Source organism: Cloeon dipterum, chromosome 3, assembly GCF_949628265.1.
Source record: "Cloeon dipterum chromosome 3, ieCloDipt1.1, whole genome shotgun sequence".
Lineage (NCBI taxonomy): Eukaryota > Metazoa > Arthropoda > Insecta > Ephemeroptera > Baetidae > Cloeon > Cloeon dipterum.
In genome coordinates, this window is record NC_088788.1 from 25,600,006 (window position 1) to 25,623,982 (window position 23,977).

General features: G+C 44.3%; 2 protein-coding genes and 1 long non-coding RNA gene across 3 annotated transcripts in view; 1 reads left to right on the forward strand and 2 right to left on the reverse strand.

Moving 5' to 3' along the window:
* The window catches only part of LOC135941524 (neuronal calcium sensor 2), a 42,188-nt gene extending 20,048 nt beyond the window's left edge, over positions 1–22,140 (reverse strand). Inside the window, exon 1 of the mRNA XM_065487130.1 lies at positions 21,644–22,140. The gene's annotated coding sequence lies outside the window, so the exon portion shown is untranslated. The remainder of the gene's footprint in view (positions 1–21,643) is intronic.
* The window catches only part of Nca (neurocalcin homolog), a 49,128-nt gene extending 25,912 nt beyond the window's left edge, over positions 1–23,216 (reverse strand). Inside the window, exon 1 of the mRNA XM_065487128.1 lies at positions 23,073–23,216. The gene's annotated coding sequence lies outside the window, so the exon portion shown is untranslated. The remainder of the gene's footprint in view (positions 1–23,072) is intronic.
* A 65-nt stretch (positions 23,217–23,281) lies between these two features.
* On the forward strand, positions 23,282–23,865 carry LOC135941526 (uncharacterized). Its single transcript, XR_010574991.1, has 2 exons — positions 23,282–23,530; positions 23,649–23,865. It is a non-coding gene; the product is annotated as an uncharacterized LOC135941526 (long non-coding RNA).
* The last annotated feature ends 112 nt before the right edge of the window (positions 23,866–23,977 follow it).

Below are 23,977 nucleotides of genomic sequence, written 5' to 3' on the forward strand. Positions count from 1 at the left end.
GCTTCTGCACTTTTCCTGAGTGAGAAACCCTGGCGCTCGCCGATGTCACTCTCGTGTGCCGGCTCCGTTGTTTGGTGTGAGACGGAACGAGTACGTGCATTTTAATGGAAAAGTGTGTATTCCCACGGGAGATTTGCGAGCAACCGACCGTAATTTATGCAAACGGATTTTATCCTTTGCGGCCGGCCTCGTCGTTTCGCTGAGCATGGTTATCTCGAAAATTGCGTCGAAAACTGTTCCGAACGGCAATTTGCGTAACTCTCGCACCAAACGGTTTTTCCCCGAATAGCACACACCCCAATTGATGGAGGGGCGAAACTCGCGTTTAAGTACGCCTGCTCCCTCGGCTGCTTTGAATTTGCTGCAATTTCGTTGCGACGAAAAATGGCACGGTCTTGTTTAAAGGAGCTCTAATACATTCTATTGGCTTGCTCATTGACGTCAGGAAAGCGATTTAACCCTATACGCCTTTTTAGGTAATTTTTGGAACGTAAAAGCGACGCACGCGGGGTTGAGTTTTTCAGCTGTGATTTCAAATTAGCACCTCCATCCATCACACAGAATGAAGTGGAAGAATCTCATCCTCCTCGACGCGCGAAATGGAAAAGAGCTTTTCCCCTGCAGCAAGAAGTCCCAATTTTCGTCAGGAAATAGTTGCTTTCCGTGTTTGCTCTGGTCTCAAAAGGGAGTCGCCGAGCGTACTCATCAATATATGAACGCGGTAGCCAAAGCCAGTGCTCGCTCTATCTCTCCGCAGCGGTGATTGCGACCCCTTTTTATCTCTCACAGTCTGACTGAAGACCTCCATACAGAACTGTTTTCATCACGCAGGTGAGTGGGACAAACGGACGTCGACCTGGCCGACTCGCATGCTTGCAGCCAGCCAGCATGTGAGCAGGTGGCGAGGGTGCATGCTGGCAGCCTTGCATCAATTTTGCAGCCCCCAACTGTTGCGCCAACAAAGGAACGATGCCAAAACGCATTTTTGGCAGCACAGGCACATCTTTCAATTTGCACACAAAAGACAAAGCGCCGGCGGTGACAATTGCGGCGTTTATTTAAATTACTCGCAACGTTTAACACGTGCATATATTCAAGACCGTAAACGCTCCATAAATTGTTGGATAATTACGCGTCCAAATTGATTTATTACGGGTGAATTTATGATACTAAACTTGCCCCGAAATCCTCAATCATGCAATAATTCGGTTGCGGAGACCTAGCCGCTACCAGCATATAATATTTAATTCGGGAGCTAGTGCTGACGTCAGAGAGGGAACACTATTTATTAACTATACTCACCAGTAACATGCCATTTTCTGCAACGTGTCCAACCCCCGCTCCTTTCCTTTCAGGTTGCAAGGGACCTCTAGGCCCTTTTAAAGGAGTTTCTAAATTTATTCACCCCCGCTGAACACGCACGGAGAGATCTAGGCACTAATTCCGCTCGCAAACAGCCTCAAGCAAGGAAATAAACCTGCTTTTAAATTTCAATTAAGACAATCCGCCACTCGAACTTCAAATCTGGTCACGAGATTGGGGTCGTACAATTTCCCTTTGAAGCTAATTCTCTTTTTATTGGGCCGTGCATGTGTTTCGGTCGCAGACTGGCGGACAGACGAAGGCTCTCTTTTCGGCTGCTCGGTTGCTCGGTAGCTGCGAGGTAAAGCAGCAAAAAAACGAGCCGTTTTTCACCCAAGTTTTTGCGAGCTCGCTTGGCGGGCATGAAAGACGAGAGGAGGATATAAAAAAGCCCATCTGCATGGAAATCCACACAAGGCGAAATTAATAGCTCAAAGCGTTTAAGCAGAGTCGACTCATCAACGGCATGCAAATAGCAATTTCGCAGCTGCGAACTTAGCTTCGGTGCTCACAAACATGCTCAGCCGAGTTCCATTATTATTTGCAGTGAAAAAGACTGTTTATATTTCATTTTCAGCCTCCGACGAACGAATCAGCTGACTGATTACACAGCTTTTACATCGTACTCACGACTCGAAGGAGCAGTTTGGATTGAAGTGCGGCCACGCCTTGTTCCTGATCCATTAGCCGAGCAACCATCCCTCGTGCTCCCATTATTCTCGCCACGGTGCATTAATCATTTTTCGTTACGATTCAGTCCACAGCGGCGGCAATTAATTACGCGCGCCCGTATTATATTTACGTGCGGGGTCATCAAACCGGTCAAAATTGGACAGCAGCCGCTTTGTTTATTGAAATTCGGATTGTTATCTGCGGATCAGACATACACTGCCGAGAGGTGATGTATTGCATTAGGATGCATCAGGCAGCGTGTGTCGAAATCTCCCGACCTCTGCGCCGCTCGCACTTGCCAAGATATTAATCATGGCTAATTGAGCGGCCTCTAAATTGCGGTACCCCAAGGTGTATCGACACTCTTCTCAATTGATTTTAATTACTCTCCTTGCAAGAAGGAATTGCTGGCAGTTAAGATAAGTTTAAGTTTTATGTTCTCTTCAAAATTGAGCTCGTGGTTTTTGTTAGTCAGCAATTATTGTCAGCCAGGGTATCACAAAGAAGGTTAAAAATATTTACTGGAAAATAAAAAATCAACACGTTTTTAAAGATCTAAATTTCAGATTCTGGCATACAGGATTCTCCCCTGAAACGTAGCTAATTTATTTTAGGTTTTATGAATAAGTTTGATGCAATTAAAGTGCCTGGATCACAAGCTTTCCTCGACTCCTGATCTCGTTCCTTGAGGCGAAAATCGATCGTCGCCTTAAAGAGCCCAAACATCTGCAATGCAACAAAAACAATGGGCTAAACAAAAACGCTTTGTGCTCATTTGCAAAGCGCTGGAGCTATAAGTCACGACCAGCAAGGAGTCTCGCTTATTCGGTGCCGGGCAAATAAGATGGAGACGACGCCAGCGCGCAGCATCCGTGTGCCGCAATCATTTGCACTGCAGTCGCCAATTAGGAGCATTTTAAGCAGGCAAACTTTTCCTTTCTCTCGTCGCCGGTGCGGCATCTCTCGCTCCCTCGTTCTTTCTTTCTTTCTTTCCATGTTTGTTTGGTGCAAAACGCGGTTTTATTGGAGCCCGTCCAGTGTGGGGTGTTTTCCTCGCTGGGCGGCGGGCGGGCGGGCGGGCGGGCGGGCGACGCCTGCTTCATGTAGTGCTGAATAATTAACACTCGCTCTCTGACGTCAGCAAACCAAAGATATCAATTCTACTGCGAATGTGATTCTATTCAACTAACGCTCTATTTCCGGCGATTTGTGACACAACCACCCCTTAATAGTCTCTGCACTGGGAATATTTTGTGGTGTACACACCGTACGGTGCTGAATGTCAATGCGAGCATTACGAATAATAATGTTTTCCATCGGAGGGTGTGGCTCTTGGGGTCGGCGTCAGTGAAAATGTGGATGCTTCACCACACGATCTTAAATTGGGAATAAAGTCGTTGGAAAACCAACCAAAGAGATGTGAATATGGGAAAAGAAAAATTTCGTGAACTAAAAACTGTCCACCTTTTTCAAATAATTTTTAGCGAATAAAAATAGTCTTGATAAAAATGTGTTGTTATTCAGAAATGATTTTCATGGCAACACGTAAAATGTCAATAGGCTATTGAAGAGTTTGTAGTTTTTTTTCTTTGAACTTAGTCAATTCATATAGAGGGGCGTGCAAATCAGATTACAACGTGCATTGCAGAGACAATTCCAACTTCCGTATTCATCTAAGTTCCAGCCTGCCAGGCAGCTCGGAACTACTTTTTTAAGAATAAATGAAGCCCGTGCTCGTCAACTGCTCCAGCTTGGTCTACAACTGCTAGATTGCTGTTCTCAACTTTGGGGGCATCCTGCAGACACAACAATAAAGCCGGCGACTTCTTGCTCCTCCTCATCCATAGCAGTTCAAAAATAAAGTACGTTTGGCCCTCTCTGCAGAGGCAAAATTTCCCAACTCACTTAGATAGTTTATGCGCGTCTGCGAAGGAAAATCAGAGGAGCGAGGGAGCTGCTTGAGTCGCGACAACACTCGTCGGTGTCAGCGTTGCGCGACACCGCACTTTATAATCCTCTGTATGCGTTCGCCGAGCGCTACTGCAGTGTCATCGACGAAATGTGGAATGAAAAAAGGGGGAAAATGTGTACATACTGCCTTGGTTACGCGCGTGTTGTCAAAACACACCGCCGAACATTATTTATCGTCGGCACAGATTACACGCCGCGATTCCAGGATCAACTTATCAGCCGGTTAATTTAAAATGCTTTTTTGCCGTCAAAGCTAACCTTTAGTCGCGACTATTTGGGCCAGACGTAAGGTCACATTCAACCGATCTACAGCTTAATAAATTATTTTTGACCGAAACTTGTTGGACATAAATATTTTAATCTTGCTGAAACCGTTCCAGTTTTGGAGTTGGAATAAAAACTAAAAGATTTTATCGGGTTCACCAATTATAATTATTCCTCAGGACGAGTCTTTAAAATGAAAACTCAAAATTTACGAAATGGCGGTATGGCGGTATGGATTGAGGGCTGAAATTTGGAAAAAAAAATACCGCGTTTGTGTACTGTGCACAATGCAGCGACTGTTTTGCCCCAGCAGACCACTTCAACAGCGTTATCTACCTTCTAAGCCAAATTCATGCCTCAGTATTAGCTGCAACGAATTCAGAATTAATTGTAATGGTCGTTGAAAATGTCTGAATGCATGACTGCAGTCAGTGCTAACAAAGAGCAAAAACGAAAAGAGGAATGAGTGGCAAAATCTTGTTAACCCCGCATCCTTAGTCCATTCCGCGCAGAGAAGAGCAATATTGCTTAAATTATTAGTTTTCTTTGTGTTTATTTCAATATCTGATTTTTGTTTGCTGGCCTAAAAGAAATGGGACTTAGTTGTTTTTATCTTTAATTTCAAACTAAATTCAGTCTCGGTGGAGCACTAATAATTAAAATCCTTCGACTAGCCGATGAAATTTATCGCAGCCACCCTTACGAATCGAGGGTTGAGCAGCCCTTTAACTTGTGGACATTTAAGTGTGAAGGGCACCGTTCATAATTCCACGGTGTGTCCAAACCAATAAAGTGTGCCTCCGCTTAATGGCCGTTAAATAAATTGGCTGTGCTCATCGCAGCCGGCATTCAAGTGAGGTCATGCGCGCCAAGTATAACAATAAAATGTGTGCCGTCGTAAAAATTGCCATTTGAAAGCGGCGCGTACGTGCAAAATCAAGGCTGCTTTTCGGTTTCATTATTTATCAAAGCGCGCGTTGTTTCTCAAGCACGTCGCCTCGTGCATTGAATACCTAAGTACGCGCTCTTCGGGCTCAACTCGCGAGAATATGAAAAAAGCAGCGATTTGCGTAAATAGCCGAGCTCGAGAGTGCCACCGCCGCGTGCCCCGCGAAATTTGTGAAATGTTTATAAGCTGTTCGGAAAAGCACACGAGCGGGGGACCTCGTCCGTGGCTGGCTCTGCTTCGGAAGCTGTTGATGTTTGCTCGAGTATCAATCCACGCGCGCAAGAGTGGAGTTTAAAGCAGATAGGAACACCTGCCCTGGTGCAAATTCTCGAGAGTTCTTCAGTTTGCTTAAGGCCATTGTACAACATTGGCTCGAAAGATCGAAATTTCAGGAAGGGTTGGCGCCTCGCGATTCCACTCACCGCAGCTTGGTGCCAATGCTTGAAGGTCTGCACGTTCGACGCGTTGACTTTTAACCTTGTTCGGTTATTTTAGTTTTTAAAGCATAATTTGTAAACAGAGCCTTACATTATTATACAATCTGAGGAAAGAAGAGAAGATGCGCTCATTTCAATTCAATAGAGGCGAATTGAAGAAAGAAAAAACTGTTACAATTTGGTTGAAGAAGATCTCACTTGAAGAATGTATGTTGATGGGATAAAGAAACGGAATTCTTTTTGCAAATAGTCAGTTTATTCATCTTGAACGCTACTTCTGCAGCCCTGTTCCCGAGGAAAATACTACAACAGGACAGTTAATAATTTTCTGAATGATAAAACATAGAACACTAAAATTAGTTAGTTCACAAATTTAGTCCAAAAGGAAAATACAATCAAATGATTGAAACTGTCAGAAAGAATCTATTCTTTGGCTCTCAAGAACACAAAATGAGGTATATATTCACATTGACTATTTCTGTTGTTTTTACTTATTTGATTTTTGGGTAAAAATTGAAACAAAACAATTCGTACATGTGCTCATGCAGAATTTTTAAGGAATGCCATGCAGTAATGCACTTTGCCTCATAAATAGGTTTGCAGAACAAGCCGAAGCCCTGTTTTCAATTTATACTTTCTGTCCATTCAGGTTTCTAAGCCAACTTAAACTGCAGTAACTGTGCAACTTCCGAGCTATGCTCCTCTAAATTATCCCCCTGATGCATTTCATTTGTTAATGGTGGTCTAGAAAAATTCGATTGTGATAACAGAAATTAACTTGTTTACTCAAGTCAGACCCTTAAGAGCTTGAAAGCCAAGCAATGCTGGTAGCAGGAAAGTACAGCTTTGGATCTCGTCCAAGAGCTTGTTTCCTTACACGCTAAATTTGCCCCTCACAATCAGCAACTTCTTGACCGCACTTGACGCACAATGCATTATTTCCTGCGACGAGGCCGCTTCTTGGAGCCGCCAGCCAGCCGCACCGCACGATCCTGCCGAAGCTCCGCTCAAGACCGACGCGTCCGACGGAGCCTTTGAGGATGCAGAGCAGCATTTGCAGATCAGCGACGAGCGACAAAAGACGGCGACAAAGGCGGACAAAGCAGCGCGCACGGCCATTGATTTGCAACCGCCGACGTGGCTCTTTGATCCGGCGGCAGCGCGCCATTTCTTGATGGTCCACTGACCTTTGACCTTTCGGAGGCAACCAGCACACAGTCAGCGGCCGAGTCAGCAGCCATTGTTGTCCCAGTTCGCCGAGCGCCGTCTGTGTTTTTTCCCTTCGCCCCCACCCCCCATAATGAAGAGAGCGAGCGAGCGAGCCGACGGGGGTTTTCTCTTTCTCTCTTTCGCAAGAGCCTCGATCCCCGAGCGAGTTTCGCCGTGTTTGTACGCGCGGCTTTGCGTGCGTTGGGTCACCCCACGTGTGTCGAAGACAATGGGCAATGCACGAGGGCGCAAAGTTTTCCTTGCGAAGACAACTTCGAGAGTTCAACTCGAGCGAACGATCGCGAGGGCAGAGAACAATGAAAGTGGCGAGAATGATTTAACCGCGTGTGTTAAATTTGTTATTTTTGTCAGGTGTGAGGCTGAAATATTGCTGCTGCTTCATTTGATTTTAGTGTGATGGAAACTCAAGATAAAGAGGGGAAAATTTTAATTGAAAGGGAGTATTAAAAAGAGATAAAACTACATTATATATTAGTCAATAGTTCAGTCCATTTCGTTTCTGGAACAATTTGACTACAGAGTAATCAGACAATTTTTAAGTGTTAATTCAAATATGATTTGATATCTTGACCAAACAAAATCTGTTCGCATCAAAACACGGCGTATCATCTTCATCCCAGCAATTTCTAAAGAGCTGAGAGAAGCACGACTCAGATGATTTAACGTATTGCAATTGATTGTCCAAACGAGAAATTTGATTTTTTTTCAGGCTCAATGAGGCGTCCTCATGAGTACAAAATGAAAAGTTTTCTACGTTTGGGATCTCTGAGGAAAACAGCGAGGCAAAAGCGAGCACAGGGTGCGACAAAGCGAGCGTACGCCTATCTGACATTGGAGCTGATCGATCGGCAGCCAGCAAGGCAATAAAAATACATAATACGAGAGTCCTCCCTGACACGGCTGGTGCGTGTAACATATACACACACACACACACACACACACACACACGAGCCTGTCGTGATTGTTCGAATTAAATATGAAAAATGGTGCCTGGTGACGGTGTGTGGCCGGTCGGTAATGCTAATTCGTGCGTCCCCACCGAAATAATTGAAATTTTATGCGACTGCAAATGTGCTCGTTTTCACTCGTTTCAATTCAATTTGATTCCATCCCGATAATTTTGCTACGTGATTGCATGATCCATGAGATTGGGTAATTTTGGCACCCAATACCGAACGGGCAGTAGTCATTAAAATATGGACTCCCTTCTCTTCATCAACACTTCCGTTGAGCAGAGACTTAAAAGCCCCTCGGCGTAATCCATCCATCAGCCGATCAGATTAAAAATGCCTTCTTGGCCGGGCGAGCTCAAATGCAAAAAGCAATTATCCCGACTGATTTCGTGCAGCAATAATTCCTTATCGAGGCCACAGGCGGAGAAAGAACATTTTTTTCTTATTACAGCTGCAAAGGAGAAGGAGTGTCAAAATAGACATTTTCTCGGCCGGCACGCCTTGTTCAGTGGTGCGATTCAAGCCCGAGAGTGAAATAACCTGGCGGCCGAATCGCAGATAAGGGCGACGTAATTTCAAATTCGCGTGCCTTACATCGTCCGCCCTCGCGTCGATTTCTTCCTCTTCTTCTACTCCTCCACCTCCGAGAAGTGAGCAATGACCCCGTCACACGCGACACTCATTACAATAATCACCCGAAACACTCAATCGTTTTTTTCTTTTCACGCTCCAAATATTGTTGCGGATCGGATTTATTTCTGTGCCGTGGTGCATCGAACGTGGGAGATTAGAATTTAGATTTTGCCTGTTGCTTCGAACCTGTAATTTAAAAAAACGAGACCTGGCATCTTGTAATTATACACTCGTCTGCATAGGAATTGCTTTTGACTTATATTGAGCATATACGAGTTATGTTCTCCTGCAAGACTTGTTTTCTGAGAAGCGATTAAGACAATTTTATCGCACTGCCTTAGGGTTGCTTAGAGGTTTAACTGCCGACTTCCTACAAAATTATACATTGTTCTGTTTCTGGATAATTGCAGCTTGAGTGCAGTCTATTTTTTATTCAAGCAGTTCCTTCGGAAATTCCGGTAATGACGTCTGCAGCGTGACCGAGGCAAAATTTAGTGGAACACAGAATATTTTTCACTAAATATCTTGCTTCTGACCTCTTTATTGGAATTAAATGTATAATATTGTGATCACAGGTTGAATTATGACTCTGGGTGTAGAATAGTTTGAACAAGGTCGGTGAAATTTCATCTCACATCAGAGGAGGATAAGAGGAAATTTGAATGAGTATTTCAACTATTTCCGCCAAAGGCCGCGATGAAAAAATGACAGTTCTCGAATAATGTGTATGCTCTGTCTTTGAATGCGATCGGTTGGTTTTCCCCGACGGCAACGCACGAGCGCAGGGCGGTCTTGTCGACTGGGCAGTGCTGGTGAAAAGGGCAGCGTGCACACGCTTTCGTCTGCCGCACATGACGGCTGAAAACATTTTCCACTGTCGACGCGTATTATTGATCTGGTTGCAGACAGATCTCTCGTCGGCTCTTAGGCAATAAAACACTCATCAGCGAGCAGAATCGGCAGCCCCAATCACGCGCGCACAGCCACACACACACACACACACACACACACACGGAGTAAATAAGCGTGGAGTGGGTTTATATCGCACGCAGCATAGAGCAAGATTCGCATCAGCGGCTCTCTCGGCTGAAAATGACTTTCCAATAATTGAATTTCACAAACAGAACGTTCAGTCGCCGAGCGACTCCATTCAAAACCTGTGAGCACACTTCTGTCAGCATTTTCACATCGCTGTGCAGAGTGCTGCATATTATGCCAACTTTTAATTGGCTCTCCTCTATCCGTTGGCGGCGGCGGCTCCGCGGCAGCAGAAACTGCGTTAGGCAACCTGTGTGACACTTGCACCGTGCTGGTTGCCTACCTCCTAAACCTCTGAAATTTTCGCTACCTTATCAATCAATCAGCGTTTCGCAGAACGCAGACTAGAAAAGCTGCACGTCGGCGCCGTCGGATATTATCAATGCAAATGGACTTGCGAAACTCGAAATCAGCTTACTCGTAAGCCTCTCCGCGTTGGCGCAAAAGTCAACTTTGCGGTTGCTTTATATTCGCCCAACGCAAATATTATTCACGCTGGCCCGTGCCAAAATTTGGTCCGCACTGAGTATGGCACAGTGCAGTACGTACATCGCGAAAGCAAAAAATGTAACCGGCAGTTAAAATTCAAATCCAACTTGAGCGAAAATCTGATATGCTAGAGCAAAAATAAATCACTCCGCTGCCACAGAAAAAAAACATGCGCTCTCGTGTATCCCAAGGGGCGTGCGAGTGAGAGTGTATGTGTGTGTGTGTGAGAGAGAGAGAGAGAGAGAGAGAGAGAGAGAGAGAGAGAGAGAGAGAGAGAGAGAGAGAGAGAGAGAGAGAGAGAGAGAGAGAGAGAGAGTCAAAAGTTTGTAAAAGACAAACAAATGGTCTGAGCTTTTGTACTTTTGTAGGTGGTAAAGGGATTTTTGCAAGTCGAAAAAGTTGAAAATATATATTTTTTAAAGAAGATGATCGCTTAAAACATCACGTTTGAATGTTCTTTTTTTCAATTTTCATGTTTCTTATTTTCACCAGTATATTTATTTTACTCAAATAAAAATTATTGTGCGCCTCTCCTGTCTTTGTTAAGCGTTTTCCTTTTCAACCAGTGCCAACCAAATACATGTTGTTGAAACTTTGCAGTTCCCGGGAAAAACAATTTAATTTTGCAAATGGAACGTTTATTTTATTCCAACTGAAACAGTCAAAGGACATTTCAGTTTCCACATTTCAAAATTCAAATGCAAATAGAGTTAAAATTAAATTTTCCACTTTCCCGCTCTGCAAATATTTGCGAGGAACAAATGACACGAACAGCAAAAAATGTCATTCAGGTTTGCTTGGAGAGCAGCCGCAACTACGGGTCAGTCTACATCTGCGCTATTGCCCCGTTTATCACGCCCCTCGTGTCTCGCAGCAGAGCGGCGACTGCAGCAGCGAAACAAAAGCAGACTCGATGGACGCAGCAAAAGTTGAAGTGAAGCCAATTCGCGCGGATAGAAAAAAGAAAGCACTTGACCAGGCAGTGCGGGCTGAATTTGAGTTTGGGCCGCGCACATTCGGCGGGCAGCACGGGCGGGCGAATCGAGCGACTCTGCTCGCTCAGCCAGCGACCGACCGACTGCTGCAGTGACGTCACAGGAAAGCAGGTCGATACCGACAGGGTCAGGGGGGCACACGGCCCGCGAGGAACGAATTTGTGCCCGGCAAAATCAAAACACCCGCCCGCGTCTGTCAGTCGACACTCAATCGGCAGCCGGCGCGACGCAATCTCGGTGTCAAGTGTTTGGCCTCAGAAATTGCTTTTCGCTCGAATCACGGCCGCTTTGGTCAGAATTAGCCCGTGCGGCCATCGGTGGAATTCCATGACACGCTGAAATTGGCGTCGTTTGCCTTCACCTCTCCTGCTGCGTGATTGAATGTCTCCACTGGAGGATAAAAATTCTGGAAAAATATTGGCATGTGCCACAAGCCTGATAAAAAAGAAATAACTCTTTTACAAAATATTTAATTTAAATATCGATATAGAATTTACTGATTAAATAAAAAAACATTAATCGTTTCAATATATTTCAATTTCGTTTTCAAAATTTGAATCGGCAAGTTATTTTTTAAGTTTTAACCGGTTTTAACTTTGCAATCTTCAGTTTCTTAAATGTTTGGTAGATATCTCCACAGTTATGCAAATCTTCTGTAGATAAATTCATATACAGATATATGATTTAGACGTCGAATTTTATACCAAAGCTATAAATGAAGATTGATTTCCTATTCGAAATAGCCGTTGACAGCGAACACCCTCCATTCCGTGCGCCAAGCTGCTCTCGTCTGTTTTTAGTATCTGCTGAAATGACATATAGCAGTGAGTCGGACATGCAATATTTATATATGTCCCTCTCACTGTTAGCAGCTGACAGTCGTACGGCTGAACGCACATCACTTTGTTACCATTTCTCTGGCATTTCGCACGATTTTCGCGGCTCCGGGAATCAGTTAGCTTATTCCCTCGGCCGCAAACGCAAAGTTTTAAAAGAGCTGTCAGATCCACAGGTCGTTCGGCGAAAGGGAAAGGCAAACAGTGCAAGGAAGGATTCGAAATAGCGACGGCGTTTTGCAATTCTCGGTCAATGTTTGCAAGGAAATTCGATCGGACAGGCCAAGAGAGCTGTAGCTAATCACGCTGGTGTCAGATTATGTACACGGAAAATTGAAAATCGAGCCGAGGTGGCCATCTTCCGTGCAAGGGCGAGCGCCAACCCCCGGAGCCGCCGAGTCCGTCGCACGCTCGGGCGGAAATAATTTGATCGAATAATCGATTTGCATTCCCGCACTGGCCACCGATTTGGGCCCTTTTGCAAATTGCGCGCGCCAATGACTCCCGCGCGCGGCCGGCAGATGGGCAAATGTGTTTGCAGATTGAGAGAGCGAGCGAGTGAGAACAAAAGCGCTTTTGAAGCGCCGAGTCGGTCCAGGAGACTTCAAAGCGATTATTACTGTCACACAATGCTGGTGCACGTGTTTCTGCGGCTGCATCTCTAATCATCACAAGTGCTGCTAAAAAGACAAGGAAATCCAGGCACACTTCGCCACAGGCCGTCTCCGGCCATGTTTTAACAAGTCGACTCACTCTCAGTGCAGGCCGCGCCGATGCAAAATGCTATGTAATGCGCTGTTTGCATGACGTCGCGTGTGTAAAAATTTATATTTAATCTTGCGCTCCGGAACGGAGGAAAGGAGAAGTTCAGTTTCGTTACCAAGTTTTCGACTGTTTATTTTCGGATAAAAAGTGCTTTGAAGTTTGTTTGACAAGGCAAAGGCAGAGAGATTGAAATTGTTGGCTCAAGTTTAGCAGTGTAGGAGGTACTATTTATTTTCCGGAAGTGTTTCCGTACTGCCGAATTCAAACGTCTTTTAAAAAAGCCTTGTATATATGCGCAAAATGCTTCTTAAGTGAATGTATTTTTTTTTTTTTTTGAAAACATCAAGACAAGCAAGATTTAACCTGATGGAACTTTAACCACTAAAAATGTTTCAAACAAACAAATTAAATCGGAATAATTGTTTCTTATGTGTATTTTATTAAAATAAAAAATTTTACGAAAAGAAGTGATTTTGTTGCTATAGAATAAATGATATCCAAGAAATTTACGAATTTTATAGCAAACAGATTTAAATCCATGTCAAACCAATTTAGTGTGATTTAAATTTCAAATCAAGCATCTGGTGTTGGAGTTGAATGGCAATCGTTGTGAAATTTGATCATCACTACATGGCGCCTGGCGCCTCCCAAATTGAGAGAATTTCCATCAATGAAGCGGGTCAGAAGGTCAATATCTGAAACATGAGCTGGAATATGCGCGTAGCCTCGCGGCTCTGATAACGAAAATGCTAATATATGGCAGTGAACCGCTAAATCGGATTACACAGTTCGACGAAAACAAGTGAACCGCTTGAGCCGAGCCCCAGGCTACGAGAAATTCACAGAAATGAATTTCGCCTGTCGCGAGATTTCCCAGCAGGAAAATTAACTTAAGGCGCGGCGTAAACGAGCTAGCCCATTGTTGGGGCGCAATTAGCAAGTGTGCGTTTCTATCTGCGCCGAGTCTGCGGCTGATGCAGCGGCTGCCGCTCGGCGGGAGCGTGAATGGTGTATGTGTGTGTGCTGTGCGTGTGTAATTCCTCGAGGGCCTCAACGAGCCAGCAAGGCTGAATGCAAAATTAATATTTGGGCCGCTGCGTCTCGCAGCATTTGTTAAAGAAGCATTACTGCCTTTGCAACTAATTGGCAGCCGAGGGTGCAAATTATACGCAGAGGGGGCGAGCGACAACACGCGCACCAAAGAAAGGGTGGGACAATGCCGCGTGAGACCGAGAGAGATAAGGGGTGCGCAGCGCACGCGGAGGGGAACTTGCCGCCAGCCGAACCTTTTGTTAATTTTTGACAAGAGGTAATCTAATAGCCGGTCGTCTCTCATTATTTTCCTGTGCGCCTAATGAGCCTAATTCCGTGCTCGCTGCAATCGTCTGATGCGCCCCTCGTCGCCAATTATTCCTCCAAACGCCCGCGCTCGTATCACGTTCTGATCGCTTCGCTATTATCGCTCCGGCTCTCAGATTCTCAGCGGTTTCTTTGTTTTGTCCCTGCTATTTTCGGCGTCAATAAAATCAAAATGAAGCGGCATCGTAATTGGTAACACTGCTCTTAATGAGATTTCATTGGAGCCTTGCAAAATCATCCCCATATTTTAGTTCTACACGTCCGACAAAAATAGGAAAGTGAAAAGGCAACATTACGTGCTAAAGCTACTTTAACTTTTACTCGGCCAATTAAATTAAGCCACCTACGAGGGAGGAATGCGCTTGTTAAGGGAAAATGGGAACGTAACCAAAAGGGTGTTTGAAATGTTCGGTCTTCAAGGTGGAAAGGGCCTGAAGCAGCAAATCTCGAATAATCTGCATTAATCAGGAGTGTGAACTCTATACACTTATCTTTTCGCACAACAACTCCATATATTTCAATTGTTAGATATAAGGTCAAAGTTCATGCGGACCGACGGATTTGCCGGGGGGAAAATTGGGTCAGCCGGCGGGTATTTTCACTTTTACGTTCACGTGCGCACATAATTTAGTGCGCGCGTCTTTGTGTCTTCTGCTCGGCGGGGCTGGTGTGCGGGCAGGTCACACGCGGTGCAATAAATTTGGATTCGGATGGGCCAGAGTGAGCGAGCACCCCGTGCACCGCGCCGCTCGCTCGATACGCCGGGTCGAGGGCCTGCCGGCAGCGGTCCCGGTGGCGCCATCCGCACTCGCGCTTGCCAAATACTTCACTTGTCGCCGATTCCGTGGTGGCAGCACGCGGCCGGCGCGGCACCGCTCGCGCTATCGCTTTTTGTTTGCGATGAGGCGACACGGCAAAACGCTCGGCTCGGGCAATGCTGCAAATTGTTGTGGATTTTGTGCTTCAAAAACACTCATACTATACACACAATCTCTTTTCATAAATTGAGCTTCGCAAAAAGTTTGATAATTTCGGTGCAGCTGCCCTTGACCGCTTTTTTTAATGAATTGTAGTAGAAAATTTTATTTGGAAATGAAATTAATCAGACGTAACATCTGTTTGTTAACAAAGGCGAAAAATAACAAATTAAGCTTCAATTCTAATCTTTCCGTGGTTGAAACCGTTTTTAAAATTTTCCTTTGGACAAAATATTTCAAATTCTGAGTAGTTTGATTTGCTTCAAACAAAAAGCAATTAATAGAATAGCACCTTGAAAATTTTTGCTGACGTGCAGCGAAACTGATTTGGTTTTGCTTCCAAAATTGTTGTATAGTTTCTGATTTGTTGCTAAATTAATTTAATTTAAACTGTCCAGGTTCTCCAGAATATTTTGGGGATAGGTAAAATCATGACTACCTCTGGGCAACTAAATTAATTTGTTTAAATTACTCGTTAATTTTATGTAAACAAGAATGAGTAAAATACGCTTTCGTGATTTCTCCAATTATATATAGGGGCGAGGTTTGTTTCAATATTTGAGTACAGGAAAAATTTAATACCCAACACGATACCAACAAACATTCAGAGTTCAGAGTCGTGTCACCCAATGCTAAAGGCAATAAATTCGCCGCCCATTTAATTTGTCAACGGATAAAAGTTGACAAAGGTTGATTGCATGAGCATCGCTAATTGTTTCGAGGTGGGGTCGTCGCTCCCACGCCGGCGATTCAATATCGCAAACGGCAAACGAGTGTTGCTTGTGCTGCTTTCGGCGCACACAGCAGAGAATTTGTCACGAAAAGCTCGGGAGGGAAGCAAGAATGGAAATCGAGTCTGAATATTATCAGAGGGTAACCCCATTCCATTTATAAGCAAGAGCCGCCGTGCACTGCGGTAATTTCTCTTCTTGCCGCAGCAGGCCATCCACGTTTTGCACGCAGCCCACCCGCCGGAATAGTTAATCGCGCGCGCGAAGGACGCCAAGGACGAGAACCATCGCTCCGCGTGTGCTCTTTTAATGCAGCGAACGAGCACGAGAATTTTCACTCTGCATTTCAGAATAATTGGGTCGATTCTCAGTGTGCTTAATTGACCGGGTGCGGTAAGCGCTGTGTCTCGTCAACTTTTCCACCACCGCTTATTTGTTGGAAATTTTATTTCCTTCGGATATACATGCATCGCCAAGCGCTGTCGCAACAGGGGAATATGAAAGCTCCCCAGCTAGACTGTTGAATTGGCAATAATTTCCCGCAATTTGATTGCGAAACTCATGCAGATTAAAATATAATCAAACGAATTACCGGTTGCGTTTTCATATAATTTGTTGAACTAGCGTAATTTTATTAACTAAATATGGGAATATATCATTGAAAAAATCATCGCTTAAAATGTGAAACTTAGTAAAACCAGGAGCGATGAGATTCCTTTCCTTCAGATTTCCATGCTCTAAAAACATAATAAACATTAGGATAAATCATTGGCCACAGAATATGATAAATAATGTACACTGTAACAAGATAATTAGATTTTAAAAACCATTTAGAAGTCCATTTAAATAAAAAAACAATTAAAATCTTGCTTCTTTCAACAAAATTTGAAATAAACTTCGTGTATTTCTTTAGTTCTTTTCATTGCATGCAAATTGAGTTGCATAAATTATAATAACAATCAGTCGTAAAAAATAATTTCCGATTGAACAGTCAGTATAAAAGACACATATACCGTTAAAATTAACGAGCTTTGGATTTGTAAACACTCGAGCGATAAGCGCGATCAAACGTATGTAAGCACTTTTGATTTTTCCACGGGAATCCAATAGAATGACCCTCTCGGAATCGATTTACCAATTTGTACATAAGTCACGCAACAAAACAATAAATACTCAGACTTTGATTGATCGCTCCGGCGCTGCACTTGTAATTACAAAATTGATGCAAGCACGAAAATTACGACACGGATCAAGCTAACAAATCCGACGACAGCAAGTTGCGAGGTTAGAAAGTGTATTTATGCAGAGAGCCGCTGCATAATTACACTCGGCCGAAAAAGGTCTTTTGCGAGCAAAAACAGGATCAATGGGGTTGCGGCTCAATTTGCATAAAAGCATTTTGCCGTGCTCTCGGGGCAAATAGAGATTTCTATCTTGCCTAGCGAAGGAGTTGAGACAAAAAACAATAAATACTCGAGGGCCACAATAAAAAAGAAAGCAGCAGCAGCTATTTCAGCCGACGCGCAGGCACCGGGCGTAAAAGTGATCGTCCCGTGGCTCGGGGAATAAAGTGGAGAATAAGGAGGAGCAAACTTTAAATCCATAGGCTCAAAATTTGATAGCAAGCTCGTATTGAGGAAGACGAAACTTCCTCATTTCCAAAACTCATAGCTTCAGCAGAATGCTTAAAAACTTTGTAATTGCTTTCAAAAATTTAATACCCCATCGTGCACATTAAAAATCTCCATTGCGTAGTACATTAAGCACAGCTGGGGAATTAGAACGATTTTAAGTGAAATTCAAGACTATATAAAATGGCAGATGTAAACAAAATTCCCTAGAATTTAGACAAGACGAACGACGACAATCTTTTCGAAAAAACATCATTTTTTAATCAAAGGATGTATGTAACAGAAGAAGAGTAGTTAGTCATTAATTAGAATGAAATACAATTTTGGATATTTCCACACTTCGCGTTTGCTTCGCGACTTGAGATATAGAGTTTGATTGATCTTATCACAGTCGATGAAGGGGAATCATGTTTAGACAATTATTTAATTTTATGGAAACGGATTTCATGAATCTTATGATTCGTGTGTGCTAATATTATACCTTAAGAGAAACACGAAACTTAGTGAATTTTGCTGAATTTTTTAAACTTATAGTTGGAACTGTCTTGATATACTCTCGATCATATTATATATTTTTTATCTAAGAAGTTTCAAAACGAACCTAAATTTTTTTAGACACTCAAGTTAACTTCTTTTTTACGCTGAGCTAAGATTCGCGCGAATTTCTTAATTTATTGTGTTGGTCTCAAGCCAGACCCATCTCTTCCACTTTTATTTTCAGTGCATCTCGGCCGGCCCAATTGGAGCAACAAGCGCCCCTTTGAATTGATCCCGTCGTATGATTGGCGGCGGGCGAATGCGGCCAAAAGGGGTTGCCACCTCAAAAATAGCCCCAATTTCCACCCGCTTTCACTTCATGCGCGCCGGTAAAAATAAATCCGCGGCGGCCGCGGGTCGCTCTTTTGTGCGATGAAAAGATCGCTTGTTTTAATTTAGCCGAACGAATTCCGAGCTTGTCGCCGCGACGCACTGCACGAGAGCCGCTTGCTTTACGACCTTTGCCTCTGCTACGCGAGTGGCATACACCCCCCGGCGGCCCCGACCACTCGCAACACCGCCGCCGTTTCCGCTTTCCTCTCTTTCCACAAGGTGGAATGCACAGAAACTGGTGTAACCCAATCCCAACCCTCCTCTCTTCCTATTCTGAGAAATCATGTGATTTTATGTTATAGTTAGAATTGAGGACACTCATATGGAAAATTTAAGTTCAAATTAATTCACATGTTGTGTAAAATTGAAACTGAAGTAAAAGAGCGGCGTAATCAGAGAAAAAAATAGAAAGAAAAAATAGAGTATATGGTTTAGCTAATTCAGAGAAATTTTAACTTCATTATAATTAGGAATAAAACCACTACTAGATATTGAGTAGCAAAAAAGCTGCGGACTCGCCACCTGCTGATTTTTTCACCTTTCCAGGTTTCAGGGACAAATGTCTGGCGTTTCAATGACCTCGATGCAGCGAGGCGAAAATAAGGCCACATTGGGCCCAAGCTAGTGGCCACTCGGGCCCCATGTTAGTCGCTTGGAGGTGTCATTGGGACTCATAGCCTACGGGGTGTGCTGAGCAAAGATTGAAATAAAGAAACCAAAGAAAATTGTAGAGCATTAAAGGCTTACAAATGGGGAATTTTTGTCAGCTTAAAAACGCTTGTCGGCAAAAAAATTGAAGTAATCGCAGCACGTTTTTATTCAACAAAATCTTTCCAACTTGTTTTAATTACAAAATGGCAAAAATGTTCACTATTAAAAACTACAGATTTATAAAAAAATTAATTGGGTTTCATAGCGACAGAAGTAAGCTTCTTGTGTTACTATTTTTTGGCTTTACTTATCTTTTTCTTTCGACTGGAAAGAAAGTATAGAGGCTTAGTATAGGAAAAGGAAATCTCAAAGATGAGTTCAGGGAAGCCAACAAATGGAGAGCCGAAAGCGAATCAACCCTAGAAAGTTCCACTCTGCGGCGCAAATGCGATTTTGAAAGGACGAAACGCACATCAACAAGCGGGCGGAAGGCAAACATGGAAGGCGCGCCTTCCGCACCCTTATTTCGCCGCAGAACAATTCCAAAGTGCATGCAGAGCGTTGTTGATGCTGCCTTTTTTCCCAACGCGCCCAACGCGAAATGGAAATTTACAAGGCGCACATCCGACTCGGCTGCGTTTTAAGCAGCAGCAGCAGCGCGTGCCGCATTCCGGCTTTGACTTCTGGCCAATTTGATAATTCGCTTGGCACTGGAACTGTGTCAACCACGACGACGGCGACGACAACGCGGCATACACTCCGGCCGCGGGGAGTGAGAGAGAGAGAGAGCAGCTTCTTTGTTGCTCAGCAGCCCCCGTCCATCCATATCCAGCGGCTGGCTGGCTGGCTGGCTTTTCCAGTGCGCGCGGCGCGTTAAACGGCCCAAAATAAACAAGCGAATCTCTCCCTCTCTTTTGCCAGCCATGCGTGCGAACGTACGCAAGCGACACACATACTACAGCACACGCACGCATTCTGCCAGCCATCCAGCCAGCCAGCGAATGAGCAAATTACCCAGCACGCCAGCCGAATGCTGCATGCAAATTTCGCCTTTTTGCTGGCTGCGCTGCGATCCGATTTCCAGCGCCAGCCCAACTTTGCCAATTTTGCCTCCCTTTGTGCACTGCGAAACGAAAGTTTGTTCGCGACGATGCACACATTGCCTGTCACGTGAGGTGTAAATCAAATTGTTCGCACGCTCATACCGTGGCTATTTTTGAAAAACAATATTGGGTAGTGTTTCAGGTTTTTCCAGAGAGTCTCTTCAGTCTATTTTCACGAAAATCTCTGCCCAAGTTGTAGTTTGACAAATCGCAGAAGTAACATTTTAAAATTGGTGTCTTTTATAAAAAAAAATAGACGAGCAGAAAAATTATCCTGAATTGAATTTTACTCAAAATCATAATTCTATACATATGTATAGTACAATCAAATCAAGACTCTTCAATTCTTGTTTTGATTTTCCTACTTAAAAATATTTTTTTACTCTTTCAACAAATTGAGAACCCAACCTTTTGAAAGCAAATTTTATTATGATATCTCAATTAAAAAAGATACTCGTACTATACTAAGGGATGCTACTCAATGCAACGCAGACCATTTGAGAAATCATCAAAAACAAACGTTAAGCGAATTTTTCAAAAACATTTGAAGCAAGTGCCAAAATTTATTATGATAGTTACGTAATTCTTAAAAAATATTTTTTGGTTTTCTCAAAACTTGTAGCCTTGAATATTGAACAGCTTTTTCTACTAAATTAAAACATCAAAGGAAATGGAAATCATGTTTATTACACTCTAAAACCCTACTTCTCGCCCGAATAGACCAAATAAATCGACCACTAAAATCCTCTTTACGTGAAAGACGCCTACAATGTCGACTGCTAATCACCGTTCACTGAATGAAGCGCACATCCAAGTGGATTTTAAAATTGCGTGATTTGTGTCTCAACCATCGGCTAATGAAAATAGCCCGTTGTTGATCGGGCAGAATCAAAATTAACGACCCCATTAAGGGCGACGCCAACAATAATTACCTCACAATCGCTTCCGCGCGCCACCACTTTTCATGAAACAATCAGCGGCGGCGAATTTTCGAATCGAGTGCCACTTTACCATGCTTTTTAGGTCTCAGTTTAATCTAATCGTGTGTCCGTGCGAGTTCTCAGCATTGCAAACCGATTGATCCAAAAATGCGGGCGAAAATGGGCATTTTGCAGCCGCCGCCTCTTTTTCGCAGCGGCCTTGGACGGAGTTTCACTTGGGACAATGCCAATTGAGCAATTACGCTAATTAAAACGAGCACGCCAAAACACTATTTTCGCTCATTTTTGAACGGACACTTCCGCGACGTCGTTTTGCTGCGCCTGGCGATTTAATCTTCAAGCCAAATTTCAACTCGCGGTGGAAATAACTTTAAAACCTGTTCAGCAGTAAAAATTTAATTATAACTTCCAATAAATTCCCTCATAAATCATGCATGTGTGCTGGGTATTTTATTTGCATATAAAATTCATGGAGCAATTTCTCGCATGATGTCATTTTCTAAGGTCACATGTCCCTAAATTTGTAGCTAAGAAATACTTGAAACTCGAGTTGTTTCCCTTCCAAAATCTTACGTCTACTCAACTTATCTGTCTGCGCATGAAGTAGTGTATTCTTTTAAATTGGCAACGCACGTGACGCGTTTGCGAGGAAAACGGTTATGTTCACACAGCCATCATCACATTTTGTCCAACAACCGTGCACACTATGCTCTATGTTGTTGACGAAAAGGCAGATTTCGCGGGATGAAAAAGCAAGCAGGCAGGAAAATAATCTGGCAGGCTTACCTTGTTTGTTTGCCGACGAGCGCAATGACGCACGTTGCAGCGAATATCACTCAAAATCACACACTGCATTCTTGTTTCTTCGCTCTTCCGCCTCTTGCAGTGTCCGTTACGGTACATTAAAATATTCACCACAATACAACAACAACTCAGCAGAGATTTCAATCAGAATATAACCAGAATAACCAGCATTGGGTCGGACATGGAAAGGGAGCAACTACAGGCCGCCCGGTGGAGTATTTTCAGCGAGATTTGTGCAACGAAAGTGAATTGGAATGGCGGATTTCTCGCAAAGTTCATTCTTTTGCACGAACACCCGCGTCAACGGCAAACTTTTCTCTGATGAGCTATGTAGTTGAATCAATAATGTTTATGTATAAAAAGTCGCGACTATTTTTAGCAGCCCGACACCTTTTAGTTTGTTTGGCCCGCAACGAAAAGCAGAACAACTAACTAACTTAAGTATAGCGAGTCTTCAAACAAACTTCCACGCCATTTAAAATTTAAAAGAACTGGAAGCCCCCGATCATGTGGTAAGCAGAAAATGAAATTCTGTTTTAGCTTTAACGCTAACTACGTCAGAAGTTTGCAAATTGTACAATAGGGGTAAATAAATTGCAGCCTGAAAACCTATGCAATTTCCCGAAGCCAAACAAACCCCGCATGCAAGTCAGCTAAAGAGGATGTGAGTTAATTACACTGAATATAACTTGCCGAGTGCGAAATGACAAATCCGCACACGTGTCGGCGATCGGGTCGCGAAAGTCGCTTTTGCGTCAAATCGGAGCAATCAGTTTGAAGGAAATGACAACCCGCGAGGTGTATGCACGGCCAGGAAACGGTTCTAATTATTGTCGCTCAGCAGAGCAGGCCATTTTCGCACCTCGCCCGTTCGCGGTGCGAGTGTTCGGCAAAATTAATTCGCGAGGAAAAACAAAAGTGGCCATTCTTCTCGGGGCGAGGAGCCGCGAGCAGACGAGTCACGCACGACCGAGCAAAGTGAGCGGGACGCAGTTGCAGCGAGGCCAAAAATCGAGCGTGACACTGCAAGAAAAAAGGCCGTGTAGTCATTAAGGCAGGGGCCCGTGGGCCCCGGGGGCCCGACGCGGGCCGTAAACAAGAGCGTGCTGACAATTCTTCTGCTCGCGCTTCGGCTCGCTCGAGAGAGCTCGGGAACGAAACGCGAAAGGCTACGGCGGAATTCGCGAGTGCGGGGAAACCGGGCCCCGCGGGCAGATGGCCCGCGCCGAAATACTCCACTCGGGGGCAGTTGGGCCCGGGGGCGGATCGGCAGAGGCCTCGGCGGAGCCCCCGGGGCGGCGGGCACCGCTCCAGTCGGGCCTGCTCGGCTGACGGTGCGTCCGAGGCCCCGGCAGACACGGGGCGGGCGCCCCCGTGGGCACCATGGGTGCCCGCGAGGCTCGCCGCTTACCTGGGAAGCCACCTGTCGAGGCATCACGGTTCACTCGGGCACCACCAACGACTGCGATGCCATTTTATTTCAAAATAACACTTGGCCTCTGCTTCGCCTGTCTACAGCTGGGGCAACACACAACACCGGTTTTCCCCCACCGACGCAACCGGTGCGACGAACCAGTGCCAACCGGTTCTAGCCCACTTCCTCTTTCACCTATATCCTGTCGAGCCTGGTATTTTCCGGCCAATCGTCTTGATGAAAAGGTAGATAAAATACCATGCAAACTTTTACGATTGATTTAATACTTTTTTATTAAAAAAACTCAATATATTTCCTGAAAATCTTGCTGAGACTTTTAGAATAACCGGTTGCATCCTAAGAATCGATTTTAATCGAAAACGTAACTAGGTACCATGGTTTTCAGAGTCGCTGATTTTATTTAGGCCCTAAATTTGACGCTGCGGCGGCAGAAGGTTCGCTTTTCTCCCTGCTAAAATGGCTTGGAACAATTGCTGCCCGCGAGCAATGACTTGATTCAATCCAGCGCTAAACGATCGATTTAATAATTCTATTGTCCCTTGTGGGGCGCAGCAATTTGGGTCAGCGTGCTTTTTTGGGGGGACTGCATTGAGTGAGTGCAACACCACTACCCTACTAAGCAACCCCTCACCAGCCGCCGACCTACTGTAAAAGAGCCGCACTCCTCTCCACTGCGGAGGACAGCGCAAGCTGCGTGATATGTACTCACACGCATGTAACACAGTATTTGTTAAACAAAATACAAGTAGAACGAGAAAAGTTGTGGCAACGTGTTTTATTTTATTTATTGTTTTATGACATTCATTTAGTTAGACGAGTGTGTATCCGGAGTAATCAGATTTCCACCATATCATAAAATCAAGGCGTTTAAGTATAAAATG